This window comes from Rhineura floridana, chromosome 2 (genome assembly GCF_030035675.1).
Source record: "Rhineura floridana isolate rRhiFlo1 chromosome 2, rRhiFlo1.hap2, whole genome shotgun sequence".
NCBI classification, from domain to species: Eukaryota; Metazoa; Chordata; class Lepidosauria; order Squamata; family Rhineuridae; genus Rhineura; species Rhineura floridana.
In genome coordinates this window covers 72,513,059-72,532,524 of record NC_084481.1, presented here as the reverse complement: position 1 = coordinate 72,532,524, position 19,466 = coordinate 72,513,059, and the positions used below count along the sequence as shown (strand labels likewise).

Below are 19,466 nucleotides of genomic sequence, written 5' to 3'. Positions count from 1 at the left end.
CAGGGGGTGCCACTGAATGCCTTTACAGAAACCATAGTGCCCATGGATTATGGGTGGGTGACACACTCCTCTCTTTAAACCCAAACTTGGGAACAGTAGTGTAGTGGCAAATTCAGAAGTGCAGAGTCCCTGCATGATAGTCATAGCCATCACCACCCTTTTTTTTTCTGCTGGGTTGAGAATGAGATCCTTGTTAATGCTTTGTCCCACAACAACAGACATTCCTAGCAGCCAATAAACATCAAAGGGGAGAGTGTTCTCTACTGGGAAGAGTATTCTCAGTGGTTGACTCAGCTCCTTTCACTCTGATTGGCTCCAAACAGCAGGAAAAGACAAGGAAGCCTGTTAGAAGACTCTTTTTAGTGGTTCATAGGGTGTTGGAGACATTGGGACCCTGCTCACTCTCTCAAAAAAAATAAGGGGTCTAAGACCTCTTCCCTTAGGCCCTGGACAATAGCACCCCTGCTTGGGAATAAGGATAGGGAGATTATTGCTTCTGCTTTGGCTTGCTGTGAGGGTTAAACTCTTTCCTTCACTCTTGGTCAGAAGAATATGCTGCTGACAGCAATGGAGACCTCTGTTGTTCCAACTAGAGAAACACAACATGAGGACAAGGGCTACTGCTAGACTTAGGGTCCTGTAGACAACTAGTGCTTGTAGTGTTTTCCTCCCTGTGGGGAGAATTACAGGAAAGTGATGGGGCTATTACAGATCCCTTCCTGTTCTCTCATACCAGAAGGCCATGCCTGAAGTGGTGGTGAGGCCAGTCCCTACACCCAGAAGGTAATAGCAACCATCCCCTCCTAAACTCCACACTGAAGACCAGAACTGATTACTTATAGCAAAATTCTCACACTAAAATCACAGGAAGGTTCTTTCTTTTTTCCAACATGTGGAAATAAGACAGAAAAACTGGTAGCAAAAAACTTGAAGGTTATGTTGTGATAACCCGAGCCTGCCCTGGTGGTTGTAACACAAGCTGACGATGTGGGCATTGAGATATGCATGCTTCCAAAATGCACTAAGGTGAGGTGTTGGCTCCTTCCTGTAATTGCCCTTGGAATTGCAAACTCCCAGGCTTTTGACACACAGGACCTCCTTCAGCGCTATGCTTGCATTTTTGCCGGACTCACAGCTCTTTGGTCCCCTTTTCACCTCGTAATCTGCTAAGGCAGTCTTGATGGCATCTTCTGCCAACATGGAGCAGTGCTATTCTACTGGAGGAAAGGAGAGCTCTTTAGCAGTGCCTGTGTGTTTGATCTTCAAGGCTTCATGAACCGTCTTGCCCTTCATCCATTCAATAGCTAAGGAACTTAAGAGAGTGCCAACTCATAGCCAAATGTCTTAAACCTAGCATCAATTACTCCATTTTTATCCACTTCAGTTTGCAGTTTCATGATGTCACCATAGGTTGGAGCTCCCACAAGGTCAGTCCCAACATTCTTTGCACTCTTGTCCAGGGAGCCAACGTATCATGGGTCCTCTTATATTTACTGTATTCTGTTACATGTTTTTCCATAGGAGGGATTTTGTTCAGCATCTTATAGCTCATATGCCTATGCTAGGTGCATATGTACAAGAGCAGTCAGTATGATGGGCAGTGCCACGGAGCAGTGTTCCCTACAACAGCATCACTGCCACTTACCTGGATAGTGCTGCATGGGTACACCAGCAGAGCAGCAATATCACTATGAGGAGGGCAGCTCTGCATCACAGCCCTACCATGCAGGCCACTCCTGAGTATCTTTATTAATGTCAAACACTGAAGCAGTTCCGCTGACTCAGCTCTGTTCCGAAGGTTAGCAGGAACTGTTGGGAATGACTAATTATAGAACAAAGCTGAACCAAGTGGCCTCCAAACATGTGTGCACCTCTTGAACAGTGACATGGGGGGCACTTGAAAGGGTGGGTCAGTAATGTGAGGGAGAGAAAATAAATCCCCATTAGCTTAACAACTGGGCCAATGGTCCCCTGTCTTGTTGTGCTGCTGCAATGAAACCATTAACAGGGAGTGTTGGCCTGAATGCTCATTCAACCATGCACCCTACTAAGTTCCTCAATGGGAGATCCATTATTGAATTCTCATTCTGATGGGCATCCACATGTGAGGGCAGGTGGAAGGAGAACCCTCTCCACATTGCTGAAGCAACCAAGTAATGCTTCTTGTCGTACCACTCTCCAAGGGTAGGCAGTGGAACCTTCCTAATGGTACAGCATCAATTGATTGTTGGCTTGGCAATGCAGGGGCCCTTCTCCTTCCCTTCCCATGAGTACAATGCTGCTTCATTTAAAAATTTTGTGTACCAAGGAAAATAAATCAATTATATTGATTATAACACAATCCTAATAAATAGAATTTTTTTGACAGAGAACCAGGAGCAAGCAGCATCAAAATGCAGCATCAAAAGTGGAAGGCCATCTGAAAAAGAACATTCTCTTTAAACTAACTCCAAAATGACAGTAGAGAGGAGGCTAAACAAACCTCTTTTGAAAAAGAGTTCAGTTTCTGTGGCAGCCACAAAAGGCCCTAATTCCTATAGAGACTAACCTAGATCCTGTGTGAGATGGAATCTAAAGCAGAATACTCTCAGAAGATTATTTGCTCTCTGTGATGATGCTACATCTAATTAGCTATGTAGCAGCATCACAATGATACTTAATTCACTTAGAGATCCCTGACTGGTTGAGATCAAGAAGTAAGCAAGAACAAAAAAAATAGTTGAGAAGTGTCAAAGGAAGGAAATAAATTGCTATCAGCAGCCATAAAATGTGATGTTTTTTAAAAAAATGTTTGCTGATGAAAATTCAACATTGCAGTAACTTTCAAAGAGTTACATCCATATTAAGGTTGTTGAATTTTGGTCTCACTGAAATCAGAAGAACAAGTTACCATGGTATTCAGTGGGACTTGATTTCAAATAACTAAGGCTGCAATCCAATACCTACTTACCTGGGAGTAAGTCCCATTAAACCCAATGGAGTTTACTTCTGGATAGCAGTCTAAGCCTTCATTCAACCCATAATGTATTTTTTGGCTATTGAAAAACTGTGCTTGATGTAGTTAACAGGAAACAAGTATTCTTATCATGTTTCTTTGCTTCCAAGGTTATTTTAGTTTGCTTAGTCTTGGCATAATAGATGAAGAGGGTAACTGTATGAGGACATCAAGTAGCTACAGCTTGAATAATTTTAGTCCTTAAATAATTTCACTTAAAAAAATAAAACTGAAAGGTTAAATTTGTTGCCTCTTATTTTGCATAGACGTTTTTTTAAAAAATAATGTAGATAGGGTCAACAAGAAATACTTATAATGCAGTGACTTTGAATAAGATCAACATTTTTCCAAACACATCTGATATGGAGTAGGGCCTCCTTTTTCTTGGTGAGCAATTTTATTTAGGACTTTTGGAGTCAGTGAGCTAATAAATTATTGAGATTAGAGGTGGCATGTTTAGGTTACTGTTTAATCCAGTATAATAGGACTCTATGTGTTTATTAAATAAAACACTAAAACAAAAAGTGAGAGAGGTCAGTGCAAAATGATCCATAGATTAGTATCTTCAGGATGAATTAGAATAGCTGAAACTCACTGGGTTGGATCCAAACAAGTTCACTCATTACGTTTCATTCTGACGCACAAGTGTTAATGAAGACTTCACTCAGCAAAATGACTGCAAATGTTTTGTGTAAGTTATTGTCTGTTTGGTGGGTCTACACAATTCGCTTTGGAAAACAGGGCTTGCTTTCGAGTTTTGGTTTAGGCATTTAAAGGGTTGCTGCTTGTACAGCAGCTGCTGCAAACTCTTTCTAATGGAAAATTATTTGCTCTTTAGCTGTTGCAGCCCGCTTTGCAATTGGCCACTTCTTGTGTCCTATCTATTAGGGCTTACTTTCCACAGCAATAGATAAATATATATGGAATCCAGAGGGGGAAACCTAGTGAATGGTCTTGTGCAAACATTTGCTAAATGGTGTGTACTAGCAGTAAAACTTATCTGGGTTTCAATTCCTTTTTTTCATAGAGTGCATCTGCTCAGAAATTTTCTGCTTGGGTCCAGTGTAACTTCAGACATTTAAGTATGAAGGGAAGCTATCCTTTTCAAAGGTATGTAAAAATTATGCTTTAGTAATATTACATGAGATCTTTACAGGTTTCTATTTCAGTTTTGGGTAGAGGGATCCATAAAAGTCTATCCTATGGGATCAATTTCTCTTTACCCTCTTGGTAACTACACATCTTGTGTGATGATGTCATGCATGTAATTAACATGACAATGCTATAAATGTTTCAGAAATAATTGAGGAAGTTCACATGAAGAGTTCATGTGTACCTACAACAGGAGAATTCTGAGAGGAAGACACAATGAGGACACAATGCTTATTAGCATTATGATATAAGTAGATCCCCAGCCCCTAGCATTAGTACTGAAAGCTGTGGAGGATTATAAGTGTCATTGTCCCTGTGGTTGCAAAAAATAATGAACTAAAATACAGAACTACAACTTGAAAGGAGAAATAGGTGGACTAGTTCTTGGAAGTGGGGATAGGCCAATAAACTGAAGTTGTATCCTCTTAAAGAAAGAAATGTTGCTGGTTTGTTTGCTCTGAGAAGAGGGGATAGTGGCCCACTCTGGATGGGATTGTACTACTTTGGAAGAATCAGGTCCACAGTAGGTTTGTAACTCGGGGTGCTCCTTGATCCAGCATTGTCAGTAGAGACTCAGGTGGCCTCAGTAGCTAGGAGCACTTATTTCTAGCCATCACTGGTTCACCAGATATGGCCTTTTCACCAGAGATGACTTGGCCACTGTGCTCCATGCTCTAGTAACTTCCAGATTGGATTATTGTAACATCATTTATGTGGAGCTGCCCATGAATATCTCAAACTTCAGCCATTACAAAATGAAGCGGCTGGGTTACTGGCTGGGGTTCAGTTTCGAACTTGTATAACACCTTATATAAAATAACTGCACTGGTTGCAAGTTTTCTTCCAGGCCCAATTCAAGGTGCACACTTGGGTGTTTAAAGCCCTAAATGGCTTAAGTCCCACATATCTGAAATATCACCATCTACTTTACAGCCCCTCACAGATGTTAAGATTGGCAGGGAGGGTTCTTTGTCATTTTGCTGCCCTCAGAAATACAAAGGGTGGCGGTTTGGGAGAGGGCATTCTCTCTTTAGGCAGCCCTAAATTGTGGAATTTCATCTCCGTTGTACAGATTTTGTTGGATGCTGAAAACACACCTCTGTTTTCTGATTTAAACTGTATTAGGTTATTATTTAAATTGTATTAAGTGATTATTTACATTCTTTTTCTGATTTTAAATTGTATGACTGTATTGCAACCTTCACTGGGACAGGGCAGAGAAGGTGAGGAGCGGAGAAGAAATTTATTTTATAATGTTTTTATTGGTTTTGGATAAAACAGAATACAAAAATATAACTTATACAACAGTTAGAGAAAATAGTATAGTTATCAGTAAGAGTTATACATGTAATGCTCTAAGGAGGGAAGTATGAATTAAATAAATAAATACAGACTGCATAGTGCAGGAATGCTGGACCTTTGGCCCACCAGATGCTGTTGAACTACATCTCCCATCAATCCCAAACAGCATGGGCAATAGTCAAGTCTGATAGGAGCTGTAGTCCAACAAAACCCCTAGCATAGTAGATCATTTCCAGCTATACTTGCTCACCTTAAGTTCAGATAATGTCAGAATTTAAAGAGATTGTTTTTTAAAATACAGATGTGTCTAGTTTTAAATATATTCATATTTTATTTTGCTATTTTTATTAGACATAGGCAAGAAGGGACTGTAGAAAACAATGTCTTACATATGTACTTAGATAATCCTAAACTAGATCTTTGTTAAAGGGTGTGTACTGCTATTTGACTGCAACACACACCTGTGAAACTGTCTTCTTCTCTTGCAACCAAGCCATGCTTTGTTATGCTTGTAAGTATGCTAAGAAAGATTGCTACCATACATGAGCAATTCATGCTATTGCTATTATACAGGGGCAGGGAGTTTCCAGCCCAATCATGTCTCCCCAAGGGGTTCAATTTGGCCTGTGAGGCCATTTCCCCCAAACCATGCCCATCAGCTAATGTCAATTTAGCGACGTCATCTGATGGGCGGGAGGACAGGGTTTCATTCTGCATTGGCTACAAAATCCTTTTCCCATCAGAAAACAAGATTGCGAGGCCAAGGCAGCAGGATTTAATCCCCGCTCAACAGCTGAGCTGAGATTACATAATAAACACAAAATAACTAACTAGGATCCAGACATCCCAAAATATTTATACATCCATTTGACTCTGTATTTTTTTAAAAATGAATTTTTATCATAGTTCATCTCTGTGGGATTCAGAAACCAAATCATTATAATATCCCTCATAATTATATCTGGTCAAGTAGCGCTTATGGCTGAACTCCACCAGTATTTTATTAGTCTAATATGTAATAAATAAGGACCATTTTTCTACCAAAAATTATTTAACACCCTTTCTTCTCTGACTATGATAGTATTTGTCAGATGTAATATCTAATAATGAAATACTTTTCCCAGTTTGGTTTACAGAAATGAGCTGGCACGTGGTGCATTTGTTAACACATGGATTCTGTATTCTGAGAAACAGTGTACATAGGAACATAAGAAGCTGCCTTATCTTGAGTCAGGCCATTGGTCCATTTAGCTCAGTATTGTCTACTCTGACTGGCAGCAGCTCTCCAGGCTTTCAGACAGGAAATCTCTCCCAAGCTTACATGAAGATGCCAGGTATTGAACCTGGTATCATCTGCATGCAAAACAAGTGCTCTGCTACTGAGCTACGGCCCTTAATGTAGTAGAATGTATTCTGCATGTTATTTGTTCCATAATTAATATAAATGCTTTCAATCAGTTTGGGCTCTTAGATTTCCCCCCCATTCTTTTAAAAACTCAAGCAACACCCTATAATCTTGTCCTATTGGAGCTGTCCCTGATGCTTAAACTCTCTTATGTAGACTCATAAGCTCACTAAATTCAGCTTCTGCAGAGTTGCTATGTGTCTTACTTAGTGTGTATGAAAATCCTTGGTTAATTCTTGCCTATAGACAGCAGCAGATCGTTGGGGAGGTCTGACTGTGGTGGCACAATTGGTATTGCCTTCTGTTAAGACTCTATTCCTTTAGTGTAAATCAGTACTGTTAGCCATTCAGTATGTTATGGACACATCAATAGCTTTATGGACACATCAATATAACTTATCTAAGGATGTGAGCTCCATGAAGTGCAGAGTGTAAACACCTGCAGGTTTACTGAATAATAACCCCCCATCAAACCTTGAATCATCCCTGAGAACTTTGACACATCTTGTATAAACATGTTTCCCTGAAATACAAAATTATCTACTGAGGATACTTATAAAAATAGGTTTTTGTTTGAAAAACTAAAACTGCTTCCAGCAGTGATTCCCCGTCCCCTTTCTGCAAGTTAGCTTTCCTGACACAGAAAATCAGAAGGGGTTTTACCAGGGATGGGGAACTTGTGGCCCCAGATATTGTTGAACTACAACTCATGTTGGCCTTAATCAGCATGGCCATTGGTTAAGGATAATAGGATATTTAGTCCAGAAAAGGTCCATGGATTCCCTATCCCTTGCTTATACAAAGCTTGCCCATTCTATTACGGACGTCACTCAACAAATATGTAGTTTTATATGGTTCTGGGTTTTTTTGGGAATTTTAACTTTTCAGAAAATATATTTAAACAAAATAAGCAAACATGAAGCTCTTAGTAACTGTGTTGTTTCAATTTCATTTGCAACCTTGTAGCTCTAAAAATAAAAGTATGTCTTTTTAACTTTTGCCATTTCTGTCACTTATTTGTCTTGTGACTTTGTCTATGCACCCAGCTGAGGTTGTTTCAAAACCTACATGTTGAATGCATGCTCAGTAGACACATGATGGGCTCCTTCTGGGAGGAAGGGGGAAATAAATAAATAACCATTTTTATAAGGGGACCTTTCTTTAAAAATGGTGAGATGCATGTTAAGCCTATATAATAATTGTTATTAATATTAGGAGTATGAGAGGACATGCACTCCACTCAGACTGAGGGAAACAGTCATTTCTTAAACAAATATGCTGAATGAGGCACAAGCAAAGAAATATTGGGCACAACAGGTGCTTGTAAAGTGAACTGAATCCATAAAGAAGGGAAGAGATGTGCAGAGGATTGACAACCACTCTAATAGATTGTTATAGGACAAAAATTTCATTGGAGAATAAGCAGAGAGCAGGGGAGATTCTGAACCTTTTGGTTTACAATATTACCATTATTTACTGTGCTAGTAGTGTGGACTCAAGAAAATAAATAGTGAGAGAAGAAATATATAGAAGTGTGTGTGTGTATGTGTGTGCACAGGCCAGACTCAGTCTTAGTTAGCTAAAGCTGCTGCATATTCCTGCAGACCATGCCCTAGAACCAAAGGGTCTTTACTTCAGGCTTCAGTTGCTCCCTGGCCATAATTGTTCTGTCTGTTCATATGAGAGAGTCTGTGGCCTTTCCAATATTGGTGCTTTTATTTCTGTAGTCACACTGTGTGGGGAGCAGAAATTGCTTTAATATGGCTGAGGTGTTAGTGTGCTGATATGCAAAGCCTTAAATGACTTATTTATTATTTTTATTATTTGATTTATATCCCACCCTTCCTCCCAGTAGGAGCCCAGGGCAGCACCCAAATTTCTGAAGGAGCATCATGCCTGTGCTCTTAGATCTGGAGGGGAGGCCCTTCTTGTGGTTGTACATCTGGGAGAAGAACATCATGTGGTGACATGGGATATAGACCTTTCTCTGGGGTGGCACCCCACTTCTGGAATATTGGCATTTCAGCACTAGGTGAACATTCATCTGTTGCTTTCTGGGGTTGTTATGAATTTTGTCGTTACTGCAAATGAGGAGCCCAGGCTGTGGTTTCCTCGGTGGTTTCTTGGGTGCTATATTTTTTAATCTGCTTTTATAAGTTGTGCTGCATTGGTTTTATTGTGGTGTTTCATGATTTTTTGCCTTGGGACCGTATGATGAAATTCTCAAATTCTCCTACAAATAAAATAAATATGTTCCCAGTTTTCACAGTGCTGTGTGTTTTTGGTGAAATTGACATGCCAAGGGAAGCAAACTGGCTAGCTTTGCAGCTTTTGGCTGCAGTATGCAGACAGTAATACATTTCCCCCCTTTAAATTTGTCTTCTAATCTTTTAGTTCTTACCTTCACAATGACCTGAATTTGTCAGATCCCCGGAGGCAGCATTGTTAGTGAATGTGGCGACAGCTGTGCCATGTTAATGAGTCAGGAAAATGGGACAGTTGTCTGGTTGTTGCAACTCCTGCAGCATATTTATCACAGTTGTCATATTTTTAAGGCCATGTGGGTTTAGATATAGATATAGAAATAGAAGCAAATGCAGAAACTGCAGAAGGGAAACTGATTAATCAGCATATGAGGTCTTGAGACCTCATCAGGATGTGTTAAAATTTAGTGAATGTTAAATGCTTGCATAATTCTTATTGCTTTTGACAATCATGAATGGTTCATTACTGTGGATTTTGTTATCCTGTATAGTGCATTTCTTAGTCTTCAGGCATTGGCTACCAAAACATCAAGATGTTGGATGCAGTTGATGCATTTTTAGGTACTATCTATATATGCAGCCAAACACATAAGAAGACACGCTGTTAGATCAGGCCAAAGGCCCACCTAGTCGAGCACGCGGTTCTCGCTGTGGCCAGCCAGACGCCCATTGAAAGCCTGCAAGCAGAATCTGAGCCCCACAGCACTGTCCCCACTGTGATTCCTGGCAACTGGTTTGAAGAGGCATACTGCCTCCAATGTGAGGGGCTATTGGGGGGGGCATCTGTACACTTCAAGAGAAGTATCTAGAAACCTAAATTATTGCCACATACCACCAGTGGGGAAAAGAGCAGCACTGATGTGGATGTCTTTCAGTAGGGAAAAGAGGAAAACTGATGTGGATGTATTTCAGTAGGGAAAAGGGCAGCACTGATGTGGATGTCTAAAACTAGTGATATTGTACCATGCTTGTCATTGAGTTTCTTCCCACAATTGGTTGTAATTCACCATTTTAACCATGATGTATCTTTTCCATATTGATGTGTCTTTTCCATATTACCCCAGTAGTTCTTACTACTGGTACTAATTATTACAATATTTTGTAATTCCTGTCAGAACTACTCAGTGTTGTATATGTGGCCACTTTGGTTTTAAGACTTATGTACTACTTGAACACTGCGTTCAAGACCATTCTTTCTCATCTCACTTGGCTTAACAATTATGGAAATTCAGATGGAAACCTGTGAAATGACCTGGGAGTTGTTAGGAGTAGATATCTGATTAGTAGGCTTGTTGCAGCTCCTGTTTTAATTGCTGGGTTCTGTAATTGCTTGATGAAAAGATGGCTCTCCAGAGCCTTCCAAGTGGTCTTACAAGTAATGAGTTAGAGGTTTGTGACTATCACTGATGGATGCACTACCTCCCCAGCACTTTAGGCTCTTTTATGATGCAGGTGCCTTCTTCACCTCTCTGATTCTCATCCAAGCCATGTTAGAACTGGTTACTGATGCTCTCTGCTTTTGTTTGTCAGCCAGGCTTGTAACTTGCTTAGGCACTATCACCTCCTGCTCTTCCTGGTTTCCTGTGTCACAAGGAAACCAGTTGTCTGTGAATGGAACTGTCTAGAAGACACTTTGCATTCCTTCCAGTTGCTTTGAGGGTGTCTACCACCTGGTCTTTTCTTGAAGCATCTCATGTGATTGGATCCTGGCAGGAATTATTTTGAAAGTTTTAGCTGTCACATTCTCCCTTTGCTGTGGAATTTTCCAAATTTGCTTTAGGTGTGCATGTTTAAAATTTCTATGCTCATTTCAGCAAACAGAAAAACAAGGATTTTTTGGCAGCCATTTGACCTTAAGGGTGACTTTTTGGCCTTTTCTGAATGTGATGTGGGTTTGACATAGCACTTATTTTCTACTGCTTGACAGTGCGTCTTTTAAGCTTTGGAGTGAGTTTGTATAACCCAATAAGAGCATTAATCTTGCATCTTCATACATGCATGTTTGTTAGGATACCGATATGGTGTAGTATATAAGATTTCATGAAGGTTTGAAGGAGAATGCTTTTTGAAATAGTTAATGGCAGCTTTCCAAAGGCCAAGGCTTTCTGTTTAGTTTTGCCTTTGCAAATTTTAAAGAGGCAAGCTACTTCTAAACTTGATCTATAAATTGATTTACTGGCTGTAAAAACAGGAACAGTGTGGCAGAAGAGATTTGTTGTCTTCATGCTCTTCCCAGCAGCATCTGACTGGTCTGCAGTTGGGACCATGATGCTAGACTAAATTAACCCTTGGTCTGATCTAACAGGACTCTTATGTCTTAACCTATGTATGCATCTTTTTTAATTGCAGATTTATACTATTTTACTTGATCACTCACAGCAGTTTTTTTTCATATGCATGTTTATCTGATAAGAGTCTTCATCTTAGAATCACTGCAGGACTATTATTTATGCTCAGACCCCATATGATCCTCATCTGCTCTTTTCTATGTGTGATGAGAACTGCTAAGTACTATCCCATATGGTGGGCAATGTCTTTAGAATTTCTAGTGAAGAACCTTCTGCACTGACTCTGCCCATGCTAGCCATTGGCCTTTTCTGGGAAGGAATGATTGTAAGAGGGCTTCCTGTCTTAGCACAATGAAGTCTGCCTAAGCTCTAGCCATGTGTTGTTCTCTTCTATAGGGTACTTCAGTCCTGGCTTGTTCTCTACTCCTGCCTGGTTTACATTCTAACAGCCATGGCTTCTGGGTTGCCCTCTGAACCAGATTGTTCTCTGGTCCTGACTCACTCCACTGCTCTCTTTTATTCCTTGTGATATTTTACTGAACATTTTATTGACCAGGGCTCGAATCCCCACATAGCCATGAAGCTCACTGGATGACCTTGGGCCAGTCACTGCCTCTCAGCCTCAGAGGAAGGCAATGGCAAACCACCTCTGAATACCACTTACCATGAACACCCTATTCATAGGGTCGCCATAAGTCGGAATCGACTTGAAGGCAGTCCATTTCCATTTTCTCTGTTTTTATTGATGTATTTCTTTTCATATTTTGGTTATAATATTGTATATATATCTAAAAAAATCTTACTGTGTTTTATGTAAACCACTTAAGAGATTTTGCATATTAAGCAGAATATAAATATTATAAGTAAGTAGATAAACCCCAGACTTCAGCCCAGCCCTGACAATATATGAAGAACCAAGATCCATATACGTGGCTCATTTTCTTTTTTGCTTAACTCTGTGAAAGCAGTGTTCCTGTTAACCAAAAGTGGAGGTTTTGCTTGCCAACCATCTAAAGCTATGTTGTGTTTAAGGAACCCTACATAATAGATTTCCACAAGGAAATTCAAAATGTTATTGTGTGCTTTTCATGACTGTACTTAATTGATGTTCTGTGGGCTCTTATATAACTTGTTGGTATAGCTCCTTTTATCTGTATATGATTCCTCTTGTTCTGTTCTATGCTTATAGCAATAAATCATTCATGTGGTACATTTTTTCATAGCTTTCTACATCATTATGTTTTGGTTTGTCTACGTTATTGAAACTGTTTATTAAGGCTTGCAGTTAATACAAGATAATATTGGCCAAGAATTCAGCTTCTAAATAAAAAAGTATACATTCACCATGTTGCTTTGCATAATTTTAAGCTGCAGCAATATTTCAAAAGTATGTAAAACACAAGGAAAATCCAAGTTAAGAAAATTCAGCTCTTGAGAACTAGAACTTGCTTAAGTATGTTAGGCTAAGAGGTGATAGCTTTTTCCCTCTATAAAAGATGTATGATCTACTTTAAGTAGAAACTGGTGACAACTGCTCTGTAAAATTTTAAACCAAATTATAGGAGTATGCTTTAAGAACAAGCTGTGAATAACTTTCCCTATGTGAAAGAAAGTCTGAATTCTAATGAAGTATCTTAAAATCATTTGTCCAAAAGTGCATTGTATGCAAGCTTCTTTGATGCATCATGGGAAGCAATGACGTACAAATTTTATGTGACAATTACTGAATTGACTACTGTGTCTATTGTACACTATTGTGTACTGATAAGAACATGCTGTGACACACAATCTGTACATTTTAGACTTCTTGCTATAAAAGTCTAACCTCCAGATTTAAAAATATCTTTATAGAGTTTGTACATGCCTGACTATGGCCTGATCCTTGGGTTCAAAGGGATGTCAGCAAAAGATTCATACTGTGTGTTGCTACCCATCTCTAGACCAAGAAGAAAATACACAGAAATTAGCAGGTCAGGTGAGATTCATTGACCCTTACAAATGCTTCCAGATCCAGTTGGCTTGTCAATTTGATCAACTAGGGCAGAAGTGGGTAGGCTTGTTTTTAAAAGAAACTTGAGATCCATCAGCCAGAGTCAGGTTCAGGATAGCAGATGGGTCTGAGCTCATCTCAGCCCAGTAACTTACACCCAGTAACTTACCACCAGTAACAAAAGTGAGTCTTGCTACTTTGACAAAAACCAACAACCCTTCTCAAGCTTTATTTGTTTCAGCAGCTGCATTTAGAGATATTTTGTTTTTAAAAAATTAGAAGTCAGGAACCCTCGCTAGAAATCAGATCTACAAATAAATCCTGGTTTATCTTCTGCCCACTCCTAATCTTGGGGGACTTTGTTCCTGCTGTTTAATTGTCTTTTGACTCGCTCTTAAATTTATTAAAGGTGCTTCCGAAGGTGCTTCCGACACCATGCTTCAGTGGTTAAATGGTTACAAAAATTGTCAAACTCTGTTCAGTCAGCCCCTGCTGCCAAATAAGCAAATGGATAGAGTCCTGTCACTTGCTTTTGTGATGAGACACACTTGGAAAGTTTGACGAATCCTATGGAGAGTGGCCCTGGAACCTAATTGCTTAGTTAATTGTTTGGCTGTACCACTTAAGCTTCTTTTTCTGAGTTTCTGTCTGTGTATTCCTGTTGCTTTTAAACTGATCTTATTCTGTTTAAGAGTGTTAGTTCTTGATTCTGAGTCAACATGGGTGGTGAATGCTGAGTTTTAATGGTAAGCCCCTTGTCATCTTTGCTTGTGATTATTCTGTAAGGCTGCATGTGTTGAAAGTGGAACCTGAGCTTCTGAAACTGGCCACCTGATTGTGAGCATGAGAATCATCAAAAGCATATTGGGAGGGGGCATAACAGCTATATTAGGTGATTGTAAGTGTGTACAATCAGTTGCCATAACCTGTCAGCAGTAGCCCTTTTGCAGAACACTCTCCAGGAAGGCTTGCTGAAGCAGACATTGCAATCTTTTTGGTGCCAGGCAAAGATACTGTTATTTTCCCAGGCAAACAGGCACTGATATTGTGGTGTTATTTTTTGTTACTGATGGGGAAGGATTCTTATGTGTTGTGATTCGTCTCTACGGGTGATCTTTTTATTATATTGTGTTGTGTTTTTTTAATTGATATATTTTACGTATTTTTGTTACTGCTGTGAGTCGCTTCAGGACTTTGTTGTTTGTAGGAAGCAATACATAAATCCAATAAATACTAATGATTTCAGCAAGTATTCTGAGAACAAACTTTGCAACCATGAAGAGATAATGTGCTGTTGCACATAAAATCATCTGGTATCTTCTTATGGAAAAATTATTTGCTACTTAAAAAAGATGTACACACACCTTTGCTTGCAAACCACAAGGCAAAAGGCCCGAGCAACTGGAGAGATGAGCTACAGGTCTCTCTGCATTTAATTAAAGGGTGTGTAGAAAATGTTGGCTCTTTGAGAGAAGTCCTTAATATCTATTCCTGTATCTGGAGTTCACTATTAACAAGGTAATGAATAGTCTGGGTTGAGTATCACCCTGTCCACCACCACTACCCCACACAAATTGAAGGGATTGGAAGCTACTGCCCTACCTCTTGACTTACAAATTATTAAACTAGTTTACCATTTCTCTGGTCAATGCAAACAGAGTAAGCAATGAAATGGCAGCTGAATTATCTGGATCCATTAGAATTATTAACTATATGGCTACTCCCAGGCGATAGGTAATCATTTCCCTCCAGGCCATTGCATTTGACTCAATTCAGATGTCATGTTAAATCACAGGTTGTGAATCTTAAAAGCAAACCTTGGTCTTTTTGTTGTTTATTACCAGTAACGTTCTGAAGTTACTGGAGGTTAATGCAGACTGACTTGGGCATGTAAAAATAACAAAAATAAGCACACAGCACACATGAGAAATTTTACTCCTTTTAAGTTCTGTAGTTATCCCATTTATGTAAAAACTAAACAAGAAAGCTTACGTGAAGCCTTGCTTAGAGTAATGAATGAGCAGAGCCCTTGGCAGAAGGCACAGTAGGAAAAGACTCCAGCTAACAGGGCTACAAGCTGTGCTGCTAAGGCACTGAAGTGTTACAGGGTGAGGTTGGATTGTGACAGAGGCTACAGAGGTTGGAGAGTTCAGCTCTACTCCCCCAGGTTCTGCTCCAGCAACTAAGGTTGCTTGCTCACTCTCAGCCTCTCCCTTTCTCACTGTCTCATGTTTTCAGTGCACCTATGCTGGCTTTGAAATGGTACCAATGACTACAGCACCTTTCTGTCCAGTTAAGAATTCTGTAGCCAGCTGTGCATTCTAATACACTTCAGTGTGTCCTTAAGAGCATACCTAACAACTCTTGTGCAGTAGTTTACAGGAACCTGTGCAAACTCCCAATTATGGGGGGGGGTCCTATGGGGAAGAGGCTATTAGTAGGTGCATCCTGGCTCTAGTTCTTGAATGTCACTTGGCCATCTTGGACCATACCAATTTTCCCACCACTTCAAAGTAAAATGAGTCAGAATTGTGACACAGTTTTTGTTGGAACTACAAAAATATTGAATCTCAGTTTCAGTTGACATACCCAGGTATTGGTTTCAGAAGATTTGTTATTGTTGTGTCTTCAAGTAGATTACAACTTACGGTGACCCTATGAATCAGTGACCTCCAAGAGTATCTGTCATGAACCACCCTGTTCAGATCTGTAAGTTCAGGTCTGTGGCTTCCTTTATGGAATCAATCCATCTCTTGTTTGGTTTTCCTCTTTTTCTACTCCATTCTATTTTCCCCAGCATTATTGTCTATTCTAGTGAATCATGTCTTCTCATTATGTGTCCAAAGTATGATAACCTCAGTGTCATCATTTTAGCTTCTAGTGATTGTTGTTGTTGTTAGGATCAAAATTGAACCTCAGCCGTCTGCAATACTATAGTTCACTTGCCTTACCCAAACAAATTCAGGCATTATGGGAAATAGAACCAAAATGGTCTTTAGTTGACTTTTGATATAAAATGTCAGTTTATTCCCTGGCGACCTGACCCTTACCTACATTCCAGTGGCTTGCATAATAAAAGCCGGTTTAAGCTGGAAACTTCCCTACTATGTATCTCTTGTATCACATCCATGCCTATGATCTTGTTTATTGCTACAAAGGTGCCTTGCATAGAAATGTTATAAGCTGTTCCGCTGCCCCACAGATCTTGACTTGTGAAACCCTTTGATATGCAAGCGTAGTAATTTTCATGTCTGCAGCCGGCCACCCCTTTACTCTTCTCTTCTTCTGTAGTTACATAGTGCTTATCTCAAGGACATGCGAAGTATGCAGACATGGAATCTAAGAGATAATCTTAGTGTTTCGACTTTCGTCCTTCCCCCTACACCCCTTTACCTCCTCTTATCTGCCTCAAAGCTATAGTGTCTAGCAACTGCTTCTTTTGTATTTTGTGACGTATGCCCGATACTGTAAACTTCGGGGTGAGCCTATATAAACCCTATGACACCAATAAACGAGGTTCCCATGCTGGCCGACTTCGGCTTGTAAGTATTGGGTCCCCTTTGCAAAGGTTCTTTGTCTCATGTTACTTGATCTCTGATAGTGGGTTCATTTGCACTCAATTCCGCACTCTTCCCGGGTGTAATAAGCGAGTTGGGGTTGACAGGGTGACTTGCGTGTTGGGTTTGGACCTAACAATTGGGGGCTCGCCCGGGATCCCTTGTGTGGACCCCCTTTTTGCCATTGCACCCCTTAATTTGATAACAGGCGCCACGAGAGAATTTTCTCGGTTATCAATAAAAGCGGGCGGCTTTGACACTTTGGGGATAAAGCACAGTTGAGGAAAAACCCGTTATCAGACGTCATGGGAAATAAAGGGAGTGTACCGGTAAAGGACAGCCCTTTGGGAATAATGTGTATGCTGTGGCAAGAGGAGGAATTGCCTGTGCGAAGAAGAGGCCTGAAAAAGAGAAAGATGATAGAGCTCTGTGAGGAGGAGTGGCCGCGGATGACTGCAGTGTCGGTGCCAGGTGAACGGTGGCCGAGGGGTGGGTCCTTTGAAACCGCTCCGCTACTGGGAGTGCGGAGACGGATTGGGGATACCCACCCAGATCAATTGGAATTCTGGCTCCTATGGAAAATAGGATCACAAAAATGGGATAGTCTTACTTTGATGGCGGTGAGAACCTTGTCCATTGAGGAACCCCCTCCTCATTATTTTAATGACGATACGTCAAGTAAAAGAACGGTCTTGAACCGTTCTATAATACCCTCTGCTCTGGATCCGCTCCCAGCTCCCAGGGGTGGAGATCCCAATCCGGAGGAGGGGGCTCTTTCATATGTGTCAGACGATGAGACAGATGAAAAGGGGAAAGAGCAGGGGGCCTCAGGGGGTATGGACACGCACCAGCGAAAAAAGGAAAAGCAAAGAAAAGAGGCAGAAGCATTGGAGATGCCTTTGCTTGTACATGATCAGCCGTACGTGGATGGCCGCGGTGGTATCCAGCGTACCGAGGTGGTTGAATTAAAGAGTTGGTTGGAATGGGACTTGAAAGAATGGAGTAGAATGGCTGGCACTTTTGGGGAGCAGCCGAGGAGAATCAGAGAACTGTTGGGCAGGTTGTTTGAAAGCCACAATCCGACATACTGGGATGTGGAACATTTGCTGAGAAGGGTGCTGACAGGTGAAGAACGTAGCAGGCTGTGGACAATGGAGACCGCATGGGCTGCGGAGGCAGCAGGAAATAGAGCTTGGTCGGACCGAGCACAAACGGCTGCAGCTTGGGCAGCGGGAGACTGGACGCAGCCTCGCCGCGCTCAGCTACAGACTGATAGGGATAGGATTTTGACACATTTGGAGCGAATGTCACAGAAACCCCCCCAACCAAGCTAAATTCATGGCGATAAAACAAGAAGCCAGCAAACCTCCCAGAAAATTCTGGTCGCGCTTGTTAGAGGGAGCACGTAGTTATACCAATTTGAACCCAGAAAACGTGCTGGACCATCCGACTCTCATTGCTAATTTTGTTCATCAAGCGCAACCAGCGGTGAGGGATTATTTTCTAAATTTCAGACCCGGATGGGGGGGGGGAGGCTGTGACCGTAATTCTGGAAGTAGCGGATTTTGTGTGGGACAAAAGATAAGGAGAAAAGCAGAAAAAAGAAGGAGGATTTTGAAATGCTGGCTCTTGCAATAAGAGGCCAGCCACCAAATAGAGGATTTCGAGGCAGGGGAAGAGGTTTTCCGAGGGGGCCGAGAGCCGGAGACCAGAGAGGAAGGGGACAGATGAGGCAGTCATGGCAGGGAGATAGGGCTTGTTTTCAGTGTGGAGATTACTCTCATTTCAGGAAAGACCGTGGAGGACAGGGAACGCGCAGTACACCCCTAACAACCCTTCTTACCCAGATTTTACAGGCACGAATGCAGAGTTTCCGCCCCCCCCTCCACCTGCCGCTCAACAGACACCGGCTTCATGGGACCAGTACGGCGGGCGCCAAGCGAACCAGCAATGACTACATGTGGATAGGGAGGGGCTGGGAGCAGGGCTAATGAATCTTATGTCTCTGGCAGGTTTCTTTCTCTCTCTCTCTCTCTCCCAATCCAAGAACCCAGACTGTCCTTAAACGTGCAGGGACAGGAGGTGACTTTTCTGGTAGATACCGGAGCTACGTACTCCTTGATAAATGTTGCCTATGATAGTTGGTTAAGTAAAGAAGTCAAAATGACAATGGGGGTAGACGGAAACCCCACACCTATGTGCATAACATCACCATTGCAAGTAAAATATAATGATAAAGTGTTCAACCATGTTTTTCTTTACTCCGCTTCATGTCCTATCTCTCTCATGGGCCGTGACATGTTATGTAAACTGGAGGCTACCTTAACCTGCACCCCTGATGGGGTGGGCTTGTTGATGAGTGTATTGGGGGTGCCTGTGGGAACCACAGTTAAACACAAACATTCAGGATACAGCTTACCAGAAGATCTCGCTGACTTGCCGCCCGACTTATGGGGCACAGAGGATACGGATGTGGGACTGCTATGATCGGTAAGCCCTGTCAGAATTCAGGT

The 19,466-nt window shown here is 41.2% G+C and overlaps 1 protein-coding gene across 5 annotated transcripts in view; it reads left to right on the top strand.

Moving 5' to 3' along the window:
- The window catches only part of MGAT5 (alpha-1,6-mannosylglycoprotein 6-beta-N-acetylglucosaminyltransferase), a 220,187-nt gene that overhangs the window by 49,703 nt on the left and 151,018 nt on the right, over positions 1–19,466 (top strand). Inside the window, exons 1-2 of one of the 5 annotated variants that reach the window (XM_061608945.1) lie at positions 3,535–3,686; positions 4,023–4,105. The exons of 1 other annotated variant lie outside the window; for it this stretch is intronic. The gene's annotated coding sequence lies outside the window, so the exon portion shown is untranslated. Of the gene's footprint in view, positions 1–3,534; positions 3,687–4,022; positions 4,106–19,466 lie in introns of those variants that run through there. 3 more of the 5 variants (XM_061608940.1, XM_061608946.1, XM_061608941.1) reach the window with 3 other exon arrangements.